General features: G+C 43.6%; 1 protein-coding gene across 2 annotated transcripts in view; it reads right to left on the bottom strand.

Moving 5' to 3' along the window:
* LOC144762426 (cytochrome P450 2K4-like) overlaps positions 1-17,723 on the bottom strand; it is a 613,835-nt gene that overhangs the window by 476,075 nt on the left and 120,037 nt on the right. The gene's annotated exons all lie outside the window — the stretch shown is intronic.

Below are 17,723 nucleotides of genomic sequence, written 5' to 3'. Positions count from 1 at the left end.
CTCAAATCTTTGACCATGGCAGGATTTACTTTCAAGTGCTGACACTTTTCAAGTAAGCAAACTCAAGCATATCCATTGTTCCTGCCAAATTAAGTGAATACTTTTCAATATACAACACTATGAATTAGTTCCAGCTGCCAGCTAGTGAACATTTCCCAAATAGGAATGCATAACGAATTGTTAAGTGGTTCTGCATTTAATGAAGGTTTTGTTAGCTCTTTTACTATAACAATATTGTTTAGCTACAATACTTGTTGGTGTCCTCAGATATGAGTGCCCAATTTTTTTTTCTATTTAGCTGTCCTAAAAGCCTCAGCAAAGAACACAAAACGTATAAACACTTCAGTTGCAGAAAATGAGTCATTGGCTTGTCTGGACGAACCTCAGCCAGTCTCTACACTGGATCAATGGACTAACCAACATGTTTTGGATCAGTCCACTTGTGGTATATAAATAAATAATACCGGATCTAGGTTTGACTAGGCATAGTAATAACAGATAGCTCAATAAATAAGAGTCAAGATTCGAGGTAGTAGGAGTTTGCAGGTTTATTACAGCATAAGGACAGGGACAGGACAACCTGCATAGGAATAGGATGGCAGGGCCCGGCAGGGGGGCCGGATTGGACTAGCGTGGCCCGGCAGCTGCCGGGGCTGGATCTGGGATGAGCGCGCTCTGGAGAAAGGACTGGCGTAACATTTAATAACAATACACAGGCATATATATATTAAAACAGTTGCATTACAGTACATATGATAGGCGGAGCAGTGGGTGGAGCAAAGGGTGTGACGCGTAGCAGTCGCGAAAGATAAGGGTGAAAGTAGGTGTAACAGGGCGTATACATAGACATGTGATGCAAACGTAACAGAATATGTCATGAATGGGGCGGAAACATGGAGGGGGCTACCTAAGGAGCCGGGACCTCTAACCTAATGGTGCGCGCAAACTGGCAATGACGTGTTACTAGGAGAAGCTGGGGGCTACGAACTCTGCGCTAGGAGCAGAGACTGAAGTCTGGAGAGTCAGGGCGACATGTACCTAAACCCTATCTAGTATCTTATGTTTAGAGAACATGTTGATATAAACTAGAAGTCAGGAGGGGAAAGGCTAACAGACTCTAAGACTGGTGCATGCATTATTCTACATGTAGTGCGTGATGAAGAATATTAAATGACCATTAATACAGTATTTCTCTTACATGGAGACGTAAAGGCTAGACAATGACGGAAACTATTGATGCGGTTCAGTAGCTTAGGAATGCAGAGAAGGAGGGCTGGACTGATAACTAGAATCATAACATACTCTTGGCAGACTCAGAGGCAGAGCCAGGCTGAACCGGGCACTGCAAGGCAGGAAGTAAGTGAAGGGTCGAGGATACAGGTGGGGGCTGTATCGCTCCTCAGCGAGGCTCAGGAGACAGGAGCTGAATCTGGTGTCCAGGCCCTTTTGAGGCCTAGAAACGGGAACTTTACAATGAAATAACGTGCACACTGGGAAACGTGGCAACGTAACTTTACATAGGCCTGATATTCGTAGTATTCACAAGAACTGGAAACTGGCATACTAGAGATGGACACAACTGTAATTGCGTCATTAATCGAACATGGGGAATACATATGCATATTAATCATGCACACATAACATATGATGGAGGACGCGTAGGGACACAGAACATGGCAAAATTTACTTTTCCACATTCCCTCCTTGTCACTACGTTTCCATCAGGAAACATCAATATTCATGATACCATCTATCATTTCATGCAGTATCATTTGCTCGTCTCGAATTTTCTGGGAACGGGTTTTAGAACGGGACTTGGGACTAGGAATACAAGAGGTAGCACAAATGCCGCAAATCGCAGGGCCACATTGTATACAGAGGCAGCAACTGAATATGATCGCTACTGCAATACCTAGAAAGGACAAGACTTTCCATCCCCAGGCGGAAATTATATTCCAGAACCAACCGGACCATGTCCAGGTGCCTGGATCTTGGTGTAACAGATGGGCAATTTTATGGAGTCTGGTTATAGCTGAATAAACAGACGGCGCGTTATTTGGAATGAAAATGCAGCAACTAGATCCGATGACTCTACATGCCCCGCCCCTATCGGCCAGTATGACGTCAAGGACGAGACGATTTTGCAAAACGACAAATCTCATAGCAGATTGCTCTTCAGTTAAGTTACCTAGAGCAGAGGCAGTCTCATTTACTACAGCTTCAAGGGTTCTTGTTAACCTACGGATTAGCTTACTATTCTGGATAGGGCCGATAAAGAAGAAGAAACCCCTATTGAAATCTGTATACTGTTCTAGAGCAGTTTCAGTATAATCGACAATTGGGGACTCAATCTCCCTTCTATGTCTAATGTGTACTAGATGTGTATTTCTATGATAATCGGATGGGGCTAGGAAAACAGGTGGCAGTAGGAAGGCAATGTAACAGGTTCCCTCCCAATCGAGGGGCAGACGAACATATGCGGTTTGACCACAAATAAAATAAGAATGACGTGAAGCTTTGAAAATAGATTTCCCACTGTCACTATACTTGACAATAGTAGTACAATCACTATGTCCTACATGTACGGAACCATTATTTCGGACACATAATTCGCCTTTGACTGGTAGTACTGATATAGTAGGTAAGTCTGGAGTAGTATCAGACTGAACATTCAGGACCATAAAATTTGAAGAATAATTACCTAAATTGTAAACTTCATTTTCTAGATCTAACCCTGTTCTGTGGGGAAGACCTTGCTTGTCTGGGAAACATGTACTGTTAAGGAAAGACATATCTGTTGAGGATGACGTTAACGTGGACCATGCTCCACACGAACCATTATGTGAAAATGGATAAGGAAAGAGTGGCAGAACTCCCTTCGGTGTCTGGAAAGGGGGGAGTCGACCACACACCCAACAATTAGTGGCATTGCTGGTCTGGTGTGAATAATGTAACATGCGGATAAAGGAATTGTTACGCATAGCGAGGCGGTAAGAGAGTTCATGAGGAGGCAGGTCACTAAACGTGTGCTCTACAGTAACATTAGAAGACTTATTTACATGAGAAACTGGAAAATACAGATAAAATGCATAACTGGTGCAGGAAATCATAATGCTGAGAAATAATATGAAACATAGAAAAACGATACATCGAATTGAGTTTTGACTAACTCTCTCACTATGGGGGTCTATTTTATACATGTCAGAAACCGGTCTAACCGTTTCACCTAGGGGAGGACTTAGACAATCAAACTGGCTGACTTATTTTACTAGACCTTAGCTTTTTCTTATACTCCTGTTGCGGAGTTGTCTCTAACAGGGAGGGTGCAGTAACATTGTCTTTTGCGGGACAGTCCTTAGGAATAGTACTTTGGCAGTCCTTTAAATCCTCGGAAATGTTCTTTGAAACTGGTTTCAATCCATAAAACTTCTTGATGTGCGATAGATGCACCCAGCCTTTGCGTCCCTCCAACTTCACGGCTGTACGGGTGGCCAGGAGGACCTGTCGGGGCTCCTTCCAGCGAGGCTCCAGCGGACTTGAACGATCGAAATTTCGCACTAGGACCATGGATCCGGGAACGATTTCATGCGGTGCCACCTCTGTATTGTCTGGAAATGCGGCGGCAACCTGTGAACGACAAGAGTTGAGGGCAGACATCAAGGAAGCTAGGTAATCTGTCAGCATATTACTTGAAACATCGGTAATACTTCGAGGTCTAGGAGTACCCCACATGTTAGGGGGGCGGCCGAAAACGACCTCATACGGGGACAGACCTGATCTGGAATGTGCGACCATGCGCAAATAGAACAGGGCAACTGGCAGAGCTACTAGCCAGTCCACACCTTTCTCTTGACATACTTTGGCGATGCGAATTTTCAGGGTCTGATTATGTCTCTCTACGAGACCGGCTGCTTCTGGATGGCGTACACAATGGAACTTCCACTGGTACCCTAACAATAGGGAAACATGTTTCATCAACTCAGATGAGAATGGCTGGCCGTTATCAGAATATACGACTCTAGGGAGTCCATAACGGGGGAAGAACTCACGAACCAACTGCTTAGCAGTGGTCGCGGCTGTGTAATCTGGGACTGGATATGCTTCTGTCCACCTGGACAAAGCGCATACAACTACAAGGACATACTTGAAACCTCGACATCGCTCCATCTGGATGTAATCCATCTGGAGGACTTCAAAAGGGTGGTCAGGGGGCTGGAATCCACCTTGTTCCACCGGGACACTTTTACCTGGATTAAACTGGCAACATATCATACAGGTACGGACTTTCTGCTTGGCTGCAGCTCGTAAATGCTTGTTGAACCAAATATTCTGGATACTGTCTAACATAGCTTTTTCTCCTAAATGTGCTGGACTATGTGCGGTATTAACAATGACTTGAACCATGGAGTCGGGGAGAAACCATGTGGTTTTACCCTTCGTTAACCATCCTTGATCTGTCTGGACCCCTCCTTGTTCGGACCATTTCCTGATTTCATCGGGAGTAGCATGTAACTGGATATCTATGACATCTTGAGTAGGGTCCTTAACTGTCATACATGTAGTCGGATCTGGAGTAAGTGTCTGTGTCGGGTTAACTGGAATGTCTGGAGTCTGTGCTGTAAGCTTGGCTGTGCGATCTGCTAGATCATTACCTTGGGAAATAGTGTCAGTAACTTTCGTATGTGCTTTGCACTTCATGATAGCAATGGATGTCGGTAAATGTATGGCATCTAACAGAGCCTGAATAAGGAGACCATGCTGAATCTTGGTTCCATGAGAAGTCATGAAACCTCTCTCCTGCCAGAGCACTCCGAAGTCGTGTACGACTCCAAATGCATAACGTGAATCTGTGTAAACATTAACTTTCCGGTTCTTGGCGTGTATGCAGGCTTGTGTCAGAGCAACTAGCTCTGCTGCTTGAGCAGACAGGGGGTCAATACGGTGTGTTTCAATAACTTCAGTGTCAGTAGTCACTGCATACGCGGCTACTAGTTCTCCTGTACTGGTTCTCATGCATGAACCATCCACATAAAGTGTCAGGTCGGGATCTGGTAATGGAATATCTGTCAGATCTTGTCTTGGCTTGGTCATGATGTTAACTACTTCCACACAATCGTGTGTGGCAGGATTTGGATTAACTGACGGTAACAGTGTGGCAGGATTTAGGACGTTGCAGCGTCTGATTTCTATGTGTGGCTGAAACAGTGTCAATTCATAACCTGTTAAACGTGCAATTGTCAAGTGCTGAGTTTGTGTTCGGTTTAAAAGAACTTCCACGGAGTGTGGAACTTGTACGGTCAGGGAGTGTCCTAAGACTATGGAATCACTTTGTCTGATAGCTAGTGCTGTGGCTGCAACTGACTTGAGACACGCAGGCAAAGCCTGGGCTACAGGATCTAATGTGCTCGAAAAATAAGCACAAGGCTTGTATTGTCCTGCTTGATCTTGTGTGAGAACAGATAATGCTGTACCTTCGCGTTCAGTGACAAAAAGTGTAAAAGTCTTACTGTAGTTCGGTGTAGCTAGAACTGGAGCTTGGCATAGGGCTTTCTTTAATTCATTAAAACTAAGTGTATGTTCAGATGTCCAAGGGAGGACAGTCGATACGGCTGCCTCCTGTGTCGTTAACTGTATCAGTGGTTTAGCTAGAAATGCATACTGAGGAATCCATTGTCTGCAATAAGAAGTAAGGCCAATAAAAGCACGTACCTCCTTCTGGGTCTTTGGCTGAGGAAGACTCGCTATTAACTGGATACGGTCTGGTGTCAACTGCCTACCCCACTTGGACAGCAAGTGGCCTAAGTAGATTACTTGCTGGACACAGAATTGAAGCTTAGAAGGGGACACCTTGTGCCCCATCTCGGCTAGGAAATACAAAACAGTGAGTGATGCTCGCTCGCAAGCACGTTCAGAACGGGCTGTGATCAGTAGATCATCGACATACTGGAGCAGGGCAGTGTCAGTTGGCATGTGAATATTGTCTAGTTGTCTCTTGAGTGCTTGACTGTAAATACTAGGACTTTCTGTGAAACCTTGAGGAGCGCGTGTGAACATATAGCTCCTTCCATTTAAACAAAATCCGAAAAGAAACTGGCTGTCCGGATGAATGGGGACACTGAAAAATGCGTTCTTGAGGTCTATGACAGTGAAAAATGAGGCTTCGGAATCAATGGCTGTCAATAGGGAAGAGATATCTGGGACAACTGGGTACTGGGGAATAATACATTTATTAAGTTCTCGAAGGTCAATCACTAATCGATATACCGGGGGTGCATTTGGATCAGTACGTTTCATGACAGGAATGATCGGAGAATTACATACATTGGAGTCAGTTTCTACCACTACTCCTTGAGCCATGAGCTCGTCAATAATTTTGGATAAGGCTGCTACAGCCTCAGGTGGCAATCTGTACTGTCTGATTCGTGGCAGGACTACACCTGGTTTAAGAGTCACACGATGGGGTGTGATTTGCATAAAGCCAACATCAGTTGGACCTTGCGCCCATAGATGCTGCGGGACATTAGACAATCTCGGATCAAAATCTCGTAATACATAGTGACCCTTGAAGTCACGTAGGAACAATCGTATTCCCTCTGGGGAACAGCATATAACTGCACCTAACTCTTTCAGTGTTTTAATGCCTAATAGATTTTCTGGACATGACTTAGTAAGTAACAGATCAGTAGTGCGGGACAGTGGACCTACTTCTAGAGTAACTGGCTTTGATATTTCATTTACAATAGGTTTTCCTGAAAATCCAAGGGAAACATTTCTAGAGCCTGAGAGCGGAGCCCCTGGAACTTCGGCGTGACTGATGGTGGTCCTACTTGCCCCTGTATCAATCAGAAACTTTCTGTCTTTCCCTAGTACTTGACTGTGAACATAGGGACCTTCTTGATCTACAGGTATCTCGATGAGAGGCAAGCCTACCTCCCTCTCTAGGCTGTTTCATGAATACGGTTGATACTCTGGATACTCGGACTGTGCATACTGGTACATCTGTTGTGTAACATGCTGTGTTGCAGCGATGGGCTGCGGTGCTGTAACTGTCTGTTGTGCATTCTGTGGCTGAGAAGTCTGTGTAACTTGCTCTTGTCTAGGCGGACGTGGTCTTTCTTTAGTCTTACCGGTAGCTATGTTGTGTTTCAGAACTGCACACTCGTTTATAAAATGACCTGGCTGTTTACAATAATTGCAGTTTCCTTTAACGGGAGCTGCAGGATGACTGGCTTGATTCGGACCCCTCTTCTGACTGTCTTGAGGAACAGATTGTGCAACTAGTACTTCCATTTTCGTGTCTTTCATACGTTTTCTCTCGTGTTCTTGCTCTTCTCTGATTCTATTCTGGTGATATTGAAGCATCTGTAACATCTGGGACGGGGTATTAGCTTGCCAGGTACTTTCGACTTTCAAAACTCGATTTTTAACTTGTGGACTTGAATTCTCGACTAATTTAGTAACAAAAAGATGAGGGTATGACTCGCTACTCGTCTTGAGGCCACTGTTTATAATAAAACATTTTTCAAATCTAGAGTAAAAATCACTAGTGTCTTCGTCTTGTTTCTGTTTACAGGCTGAGATTGCATCCCAGTCTTCCTTTTTAGTTGCTAATAGTCTGGGCAAAACTTGTATTAACAGTTCAGGTAATTCTTTACATTTATCTCCAAGACCGGTACCTGGTACTCGTGTCTTGTCTTCAGCTTCTAGAACTGCCCAATCGATCTTTTTCTCTCCCACCTCCCATTCTTTTTCCTTGAGTTTCTCATATACCCCTGCGGGCAACAGGACTTTTAACATTTTAATAATATCTGGATACGTGTATTCTCCCATACGGAGCATGTCTTTTAATTCTCGGTGGAACCCTGCTGGATCTTTATCATGACAGGGAATTAACTTTTTCATCTCTAAGAGTTCCATCTTTGTAATCGGGGTGTAAACAAACACTCGTTGCATTTCACCACCGTCTGTCTTAACTGGATGCACTTCTCGTAACGGATTCTGTCTGTCTATGTAAAAGGGTTTACTTTCTGGAGGTGAGACATGAACAAAATGCGGGTTCAGAAACATACTATATTTGTGGCGCTGTTCTAGAATGACACTAATTAAATCGGTACCTAAACCTTTCCATCTATACTGGAGTAACTCGTTCAGGACATCATGTAACGGACCTGGATCAGAATGTTGACCCTCATACAATGTAATGAGGTGCTGGATCATATACATACCCGCCAGTCGCTGCTCGGCTGGGGGCAATTTCAGAAACATTTGTGCCACTATTTCGTCTGGAAAAGTGGTAGAATCAGTAATCCATCGGACTGCTGATCGGACTAGTTCTTGTTCATGCATAGTACTTAATTCACTGTAACCGATTCGTGATTTCAGAATGTGATCGGTAGCTTGAAATACTTGTTCCAGAGAACCTTGTTCTGGTGCTGGATGATGTAAAACTGACTTGTGTTCTAGGCGCAAATGGTGATCTGGAAATCTAGATTTTCCTACATACGCTATTCTGGCGGGATTCTCGTCATCTACCTCTTCAGTAGAAGAGTCATTTTCTTTTTCGCTTACTTGTGCGGCTTTACGTTGTTCGTGTAACTTTATTATTTCCTTACGAATTTTCTTGTACATACTCTCTATACTACCGATAGTCTTATGCTTACCCTCGGCTATATTATCACTCCACTTTGTCAGGACTTTCATTTCGGCTTGATCTTTGGTCGGATAATCTTGTTCTCGTATTAAACAATTAATCAGAAACTTTAATAGCATGAGCTGGACTTCAACTTTTCTTTGGCACATGACGTCACTAATACTTTCTGGATCATTCCCTGTACGGATGAAACGATATATTCTGTCCAGATCTTCTTTCATATCTGGTAGGGTGACTAGATACTCGGTCACCTTTCTCACGCGTAATGAATATAATACCATATTATCCTCGCCTGGGACTGGATCATAGCCACATTCGTTAAGGGCTTTTCTTATTTCTGCAACAGACTGATACCTGGGCGTACGCTGTGACGCTTGTGCATGTAATTCGGCTAACGTTAAACGCTTGTGTGGCGGCGGGGTTCCTAGAGGACCTCCTCCTGCGGCCCCTAAACTAGAGTCGTCTACTGATGCTCTTCGTCCTGGCAGAGTGGGAAATGGAAATGCAGGCTGGACTTGTATGGCGGGCTGGACCGGGGGTACCGTAACAGGTACTCCGGTGTCTGGAGGAGCGGGAATTGCCTGATTTACAGGGACTGGCGGTGCGGGATTTGCATATTCTGGGACTGTGTCGTCCAAATAGGACGAAATGAAAATATCAGCTGCGGTCGGTTTGTGACGTAGCTTGGTCGGAACTAAGGGTGGCGGAGAATTACTGAATGCCTCCGGGGTCGCTTTTGGCAAGCCCTCGGCAAGAAGAGGATACATACCCTTGATGAGGGCATGCCTCTGTCTGTCTGACTGTTCTGTTTTAACTCGTTCACCTATCTCGATTAGTTCCCTTTCTTGGGCTCGTTCTAAGGATTCTCGACTTAATTCTGACTTTCTGATTTCTTTTTCGGTTCTTTTATGAGATTCTTTGCGCCATAACTCGATGGCGTCTTTCTGTGACTGTCTGGCTTTCTTTTTCCATAATGCTTCTTCTACTCGCATGATGCACTCGGCATCCCATGTGCCTGATACAGGCCATCTATACTTTTCTTCTAACTGTTTGGTATACACTACCCATAAATCTAGATATAATATGGCACTTATGCCATGCTTCTGATACATAAAATGACCTGGACTGTCCCTAGGCGGGACAGGAACTGCTTCTTCTAGCAGACCCTTTCTAGTTTTTAACTGACGTAATCTCGAAAAGAGGGACATTGCAAACTTGAATCTGAACACAATACAATACACGAGGAACAATAACAATTGAGAAAACAATTCAGGCATACCACGACATTGAAAATACATTGAATAACATTATGAAGCAACAGTTCGGACAGAATACTACCTGGAACACTGAGAACAGAAACACATGAATTTCTCGAGAACGGAACAGACTAGAATTACTGGATGCGCTGCTGAAACAGCACGGAACATACCGGTCCCATAAAGGGACGCATCAAGACCCGTATCCACCTAGGTGAACACTTCGTTTCAGATCTGCGTACCCAGACCCATCGGACCAGAGACAATTTAGATTGACCCTGTCTAGATACTACCCCAGCAACGGTACTCACCGGGCAGCACGAACGGAAAGCCTCGGACTGGACTGGACTGCTTCGACGCCGGACGGACGAACTTCGGACTTCTGTTATGGGTGGGCCTCCGGATACCTCGGACCTTGGACTCTCGGCTTGGGCTCTGGTCGGGACTCGCCGCGTTCCTCCACCGTCTCGTCTGGATGCTGGACCGCCTCCTCCGTCTCCTCCGTGGGCCTGAGGGATACTTAAAGCAGAAATATCTGCCGGTGCGCAGAAGAGTTCCGTCACGACTGCAGAGGGTCAGGGGGCCGGCGTGGCTTCACCGACGCGTGGGGAAAGGGCAAGTCCCTATTCGGGCGCCATTATGTGGTATATAAATAAATAATACCGGATCTAGGTTTGACTAGGCATAGTAATAACAGATAGCTCAATAAATAAGAGTCAAGATTCGAGGTAGTAGGAGTTTGCAGGTTTATTACAGCATAAGGACAGGGACAGGACAACCTGCATAGGAATAGGATGGCAGGGCCCGGCAGGGGGGCCGGATTGGACTAGCGTGGCCCGGCAGCTGCCGGGGCTGGATCTGGGATGAGCGCGCTCTGGAGAAAGGACTGGCGTAACATTTAATAACAATACACAGGCATATATATATTAAAACAGTTGCATTACAGTACATATGATAGGCGGAGCAGTGGGTGGAGCAAAGGGTGTGACGCGTAGCAGTCGCGAAAGATAAGGGTGAAAGTAGGTGTAACAGGGCGTATACATAGACATGTGATGCAAACGTAACAGAATATGTCATGAATGGGGCGGAAACATGGAGGGGGCTACCTAAGGAGCCGGGACCTCTAACCTAATGGTGCGCGCAAACTGGCAATGACGTGTTACTAGGAGAAGCTGGGGGCTACGAACTCTGCGCTAGGAGCAGAGACTGAAGTCTGGAGAGTCAGGGCGACATGTACCTAAACCCTATCTAGTATCTTATGTTTAGAGAACATGTTGATATAAACTAGAAGTCAGGAGGGGAAAGGCTAACAGACTCTAAGACTGGTGCATGCATTATTCTACATGTAGTGCGTGATGAAGAATATTAAATGACCATTAATACAGTATTTCTCTTACATGGAGACGTAAAGGCTAGACAATGACGGAAACTATTGATGCGGTTCAGTAGCTTAGGAATGCAGAGAAGGAGGGCTGGACTGATAACTAGAATCATAACATACTCTTGGCAGACTCAGAGGCAGAGCCAGGCTGAACCGGGCACTGCAAGGCAGGAAGTAAGTGAAGGGTCGAGGATACAGGTGGGGGCTGTATCGCTCCTCAGCGAGGCTCAGGAGACAGGAGCTGAATCTGGTGTCCAGGCCCTTTTGAGGCCTAGAAACGGGAACTTTACAATGAAATAACGTGCACACTGGGAAACGTGGCAACGTAACTTTACATAGGCCTGATATTCGTAGTATTCACGAGAACTGGAAACTGGCATACTAGAGATGGACACAACTGTAATTGCGTCATTAATCGAACATGGGGAATACATATGCATATTAATCATGCACACATAACATATGATGGAGGACGCGTAGGGACACAGAACATGGCAAAATTTACTTTTCCACATTGTTTAGATGTACAAAAAAGCAGTTCTTCATCATCATCATAGCAACATCTTGATGACATCACTGATGACATCTCAAATGACCTCTTATGACATCAGTGATTACATCATCCAGTGACTTTGAAAGTTTTTAAAAAGTTCATGAGCTTAAAATAAATATACCAAGCTGTATTGGTGAATCAGTGAGTGACTGTATGGATGACTGAGTGGGTGCATGACTAAGTGAGTGATTAGATGTCTCAGTGAATTTATGGGTGAGGGAATGGTTGCTTGAACGTGTGTATCTGTCTATCAGTTGATGTTCAAGTGGGTGCATGAGTATGTTAGTGGGTATATGAATTGATATATGGATTATTGCTTGGTTGTCTGACTATCTCTATGATTGTCTGTGTGTGTGGGTGAGGTGGTGTGTGACTGCCTATATGGATGAGTGAGTGTGTGTAAGGGTGTGTCGGTGATTGAGTGCTGTGTCAGTATGGGTGAGTAAATGGGGATGTGAAATGCAGCATAGGTGAGTGACTGGATATATGAGTGACTGTATGCATAAGTGAGTGAATGTGAGAGCAGCTATATGGATGAATGCATGCTTCTATCAGTGACTGTATAGGTGAGTGCCTATGTACTACTATTTGTATGAGGAAGTAAGTGTGTGTGTGTGTATAACTGTTTGGGCGAGTAAGTGGCTGTGTGATTGACTGTATTGGTGAGTGTCAAGGTGTGTGAGTAGTTCTATGGGTGACTCGTTCAGTGTGTGAATATTTGTATGGGTGTATGAATGGATACGTCAATGGCTGTATTAGTGAGCGAGTGGGTGTATGAGTGGGTGTATGGGTGAGTTTAGATCTATGAATCAGTGAATGGCTGTGTGGGAGTAGCAGTCAGTTTATAAAAGATTCTATAGGGGTTTGAGTGGGTGCTTCAGAGATGCTGTGCATGATGTCATAAGTGATGTCATTTGAGATGTCATCAGTGATGTCATCAGTGATGTCACTGACTATGTTATCAGTGATGTAATATGTGAGGTCATAAGCAGCGCATTGCGGGGAAGCAAGCTATATTAACTCAGCTAACTATAACGTCTGAATTTCTCTGGTTGTGTATGAGTAAAATTTTACCATAACTATAATGTCCCTCTAACCTTTGTTTTCTGTGAATGTCAAAGGTTTTCTTATTCTATTTGGTAACTGTAACATCCTCCTAACCTTTTTTTCAGTGAATTTTCTGAGGTTTTTTAAAAAAACTCATTGCTAACTATACCGTCCCGGTACCCTTTGTTTTATTTAGTGAATTTCCAAGGTTTTGAACTAGCAGTTACGTTTGCAGAGTGGTGGAGAAAGGGGTTGGCCGCCCACCAGCTCTCAAGAATTCCACTGTGTAGGACTTACAGGAGGTACCAGGAGGACTCTTGGCCCCCAAGGTACCTCTGGAGCCATGCAGACTTTATCCCCTAGCTAGTAACATGCTGGGAGGCACATTTGCAGAGTGGAAGGGGGTGGCCTCTGATAATTTCTCAGCAATCCTATTATTTTGGACTCACTGGAGGTAAAAGAAGGGGTAGTTGGCCCCTAAGGCCAAATACCCATCCTGTTACCTCAGGCAAGTCCCACACAGTGGGTTTGCTGAGAGGTTTTCATTGGCCATGCCCTCTTTCTCCTCCACTCTGTAAACACACCTCCTGGCGCACTACTATTTGGGGGATGAAGCCCCTTTGGGTCTTGAGGGTCTCTGAGGACCAACTAGCCCTCCTGTTACCTCTAGTAAGCCCCACACAGCTGGATTGCTGAGAAGTGGTCAGAGGCCACACCCCCTTTCTCCGCCACTCTGCAAAACGCATCACATGATTAGATATCTCCATTTGGATAGATCCTGTAACTAACCTGTTTGCTCGCTCCACCATACTATTTGCCTGAGTTTTGTAGAGTGATGTATGACTATGCTTAATTCCACAATTATTTAGGAAATTTGACATTTCACTTGATATCAGCTGAGTGCCATTATCCGTAATGAGTATAGCGGGTACTCCCTGTTTAGCAAAGATTTCTTCCAAAGTACAAATAGCAGTCCTATATTATAATTTTGTTCAGGAACTCTACATGCAAACATCTACCATTACCAAAGCCGACAGCAAATTGTGTTTTGAACTTGATATGGAACCTGCAAAATCAAAACAGACTGTATGCCATGGTACACCTGGATCCTCAAATATGACCTTCTTCAGATTTGCAACTCACTTTCTTTGCAAACAACAAACCGCTCTACTCACATATTGACTTTATTATTTAGTTTGGGCCAACAAAACTCAGTCATTGAACTTTTTTTAATAGGGACTGCCCCAAATGACCGTCATGGGTTATATAAAATAATGTAATTCTCAATCCAACGGAGTACAATCTGATAACCCCTCATAACCACTTTCTGGACACTTACTGAAAGCTCATCCAACATTTTAACAAATGGTCTCGCTAACAACAAGGTCGCACTCTCCCTTGCAGCACCTGTGTGAATCATTTTCACTACTTCTTTCAAGACTAGATCAACATTCATTTCACTTTCCTATTCCTGGTTTGTGAAAGCCCCTAAAACACTATGTACTGCATCTTGAACAGTTGCTACTGCTCCTACATTCTCCTATGCACTCACAGCAGATCCTTCAACTAACTAGGAATCTAATAGTAATCTTGATAGGCAATGAGCGTGTATATTCCTCCAGTCTTGAATAAATTCCAATATATATAGGTACTCTTATATTCTGACATCTAGCCTGGCTAGTTTTGCAGATCCTTTACCTGATTCGCCAGGTAATGAGATCATAATCAATGGCATGTGGTCAGTTTGTAAAATAAATGATGAACCCCACAAATATGTCCAAAAGTATTCTGAGTCCCAATCTGCAGCTAGTGCGTATTGCTCAATAATGAAATAGTTTCTCTCAGATTGCATGAGTGAGCACAAAGCAAATGCCACAATTCTTTCTCTCTGATGAATTTGGGAAAGAACTGCCCAACACCTGTAGACCACGCAACCACGTGAGGACTGACTTGAGGCTTATATCAAATGGGGCCAATAGGCCAGCACTACTGATCTCAATTTCTAGCGTAACAAAGCATTTTTGTTGTCCTTCCTGCCACAAAAATGTGCTCTTTTCTCAATAATTTTCTTAACCTCTCAGATTTGTCATAGGCGTTTTCGAAAAATGCTGTGTAATACTCCATGAGCCCTGAAAATTATCTCAACTTATCTTTGTCCTTTGGTGATGGTGCATGTTTAATGGCCTCCACAAGACAGCATTTGGGCTTAATACCATCTGCTGAAATGGTATACCCCAAGTATTTAATTTGTCCCATGAAAAACGTGCATTTGTCTTGGCTTACAGTTAAACCCAATTCTTCCGATTTGTGTAAGACTTGTATCAGAGCCACATTGGGTTGCTCAGTGGTTTCCCCAAGACTAATATCTCATCTTGAAAGAATACATTTCCCATCCCATTAAAGATTTGAGCCATCATCCAATGAAACACACTACTGGCTGAAGGTAATCTGAATGACATACAGGTGAAACAAAAATTGCCTTCCATCGTTATAAGTGCAATTAACAAATTTGTATTCTTCATGTAACTGTATCTTATGGTAAGCACTCCTCAGACCTAACTTTGAGAAGGACTTACCACCCTTTAAAGAAGACACCAATTTAATAATGTTTGGAAGAGGAAATGGGTCTACAACAATATTTTGGTTGTAAGATCTGAGATCTATGCATGATCTGAATTGTTCATCTGATTTCTGTGTGATTACAACAGGTGAGATACATAGTGAAGAGTCGACCGGCTTCTAGCATTTGATCATTCAATTTTTTTACATCTACTCTCACTGGTAATGGCACTGGTATTACATCTTTTTTCAATATGATTTTGTGTGCATAACCTTCGAGTCATCCAAGTTTCGCTTCAAACACCCCCCACGCATGATGTTAAAATAAAATTGGTGGATCCATCCTAATGTAGGAAAACCATAGGAAACCATCAACAGATACATACACCTTACCTTCAAGCTTGCCGTTCTCTAATTTGATTGTGTCCACCATATACACCAAACTGTCTATGGCTCCATCTTGGTACCCCCACCAAGTATGTATCCATTGGCAATAATGTGATATTTTGGTAATACGTTCTGAACAATTCTATTAGAATAAAGATGTACATTGATTCACATTGCACCATTAATTCTACTTTGATTCTACACACATCAACCAATGCCGTTGATCTACACATCCTCCTCTTGTCAACGTCCATCTTTTTTCCCCACTTTTCTCATCTAAGCTTCATATATTCTGCCACCCAAATCTAGTATGCTGCTCTCTTTGACTACACCAACCGCAGTCTTGTTGCTTTCCTTGCTATTCCTCTTGATTTCCTTGCACTTGCGTGCATAGTGGCCCTTATAGCCACATTTTCTGCAGTCTTTATAAAGCGCAAAGCACAGTTTGGAATCGGATCCTTTAGAATTATTCTTTATTATTGCACTCAAATTAATCACCTTGTTGCCACCCCTGGATACTGGATTTAAATCCCTCATATCCCTTTCCAGGCTCTTTTTATTTTGTCCATATCTACAATTGATACTTCACTACCAACATTCTCCCTTTATTTAATTCCCTAATACAATACTCCAACTCCTCAAATACTTTTGCAATGTCTTCAATATCTTTGGGGCTTGGGTTTCTAGTTGCCCACAGTCTTTCCTGGCACTTTTTGCTCTCCCAATGAACTATGAGTTGATCTTGAATAAGCTCATCAGTCAGTACCCCAAAAACGACATTTCACAGACAATTCTGAGTGTTTAGCTACAAATTCATCAATAGATTCTTGTTCACCCTGTGTTTGGGTATCAAATTTGTAGCGTGCCATGACCAAAATGTCTTTCTTTGACAAATCTAATCTCTAGTCTTTTAAGTACTTCCTTAAATTAATCATCTATTGGTTGGCCATTGGGCTCTAGGGCTACAGGTAAGTATTTAAATATGATTTGACCCTCATGCCGCAATCCACTCAACAATAATGCTTTCTTCTTACCCGGATGAAAATTTTGTCCATCTAGGAAGAAGAACCTGGTTGTAAATGGAAAAAGGGTGGTGTAATTAAGTGAATGTGTGACTCCATACCATCCCTAGGCTGTATGACTTTAGTAGAAGTTCATCAGACTGTCCTGTACACTTTGAATAATCAATTGTCAGAATCTCCCAAAAGAGTCAGGAATAGGTGAAAGCATCACAGTGCATGCTCTCACCACTTCCTGTTATGTTATCTATACTAATATAATAAAGAGAGAGCCCAAACCTTTGAGGCGGATAATCTCAGGAACCACAGCACCAATCACAACACCCAATACAGCGTTGGAAAGGGCAGTTGCAGCAGAAGGACATAGGCTATGCAGATGCCCACTATATACATTTAAAAGGTAAAAGAACAGTGCCAGCAAAGTATCCCACTGTGGGCGTGTCTGCATTGTGCTGTGGGCGTGTGCTGGGGCGTGACAATCGCTGGGGGCGTGTGGTACGTACCGCCCTTCATGCCATGTCTCATATCGTGTGCTGTGGGCGTGGGCGTGAGCGGGGCACGGGATTACGGAAAAAAAAGCAAGCGTTGTGCCCAATATTTCATTGTTTTTTCTCCCCAGGCTCTGTACATTCCAGCTCCGGGTGTCCACCCTGCTCCCTTTAAATACCCCTGCACCCCATAATCATAACCCACCCTTACTCCTTAAAAAACACCAACACCCTTAAACACTAACCCATCTTAACCCTATAAATATACCCTGTACCCCAAAACCCAAACCTATCTCTAAACCCTAATAATACCCCTGTACCCCAAAAACCAAACCTAGCCCTGAACCCTATAAATACCCCTGTAACTCAAAACCCAAACCTGT

The sequence above is a fragment of the Lissotriton helveticus genome, chromosome 6 (genome assembly GCF_964261635.1).
Source record: "Lissotriton helveticus chromosome 6, aLisHel1.1, whole genome shotgun sequence".
Classification (NCBI taxonomy): domain Eukaryota; kingdom Metazoa; phylum Chordata; class Amphibia; order Caudata; family Salamandridae; genus Lissotriton; species Lissotriton helveticus.
This window is presented reverse-complemented; position numbering and strand designations above follow the sequence as displayed.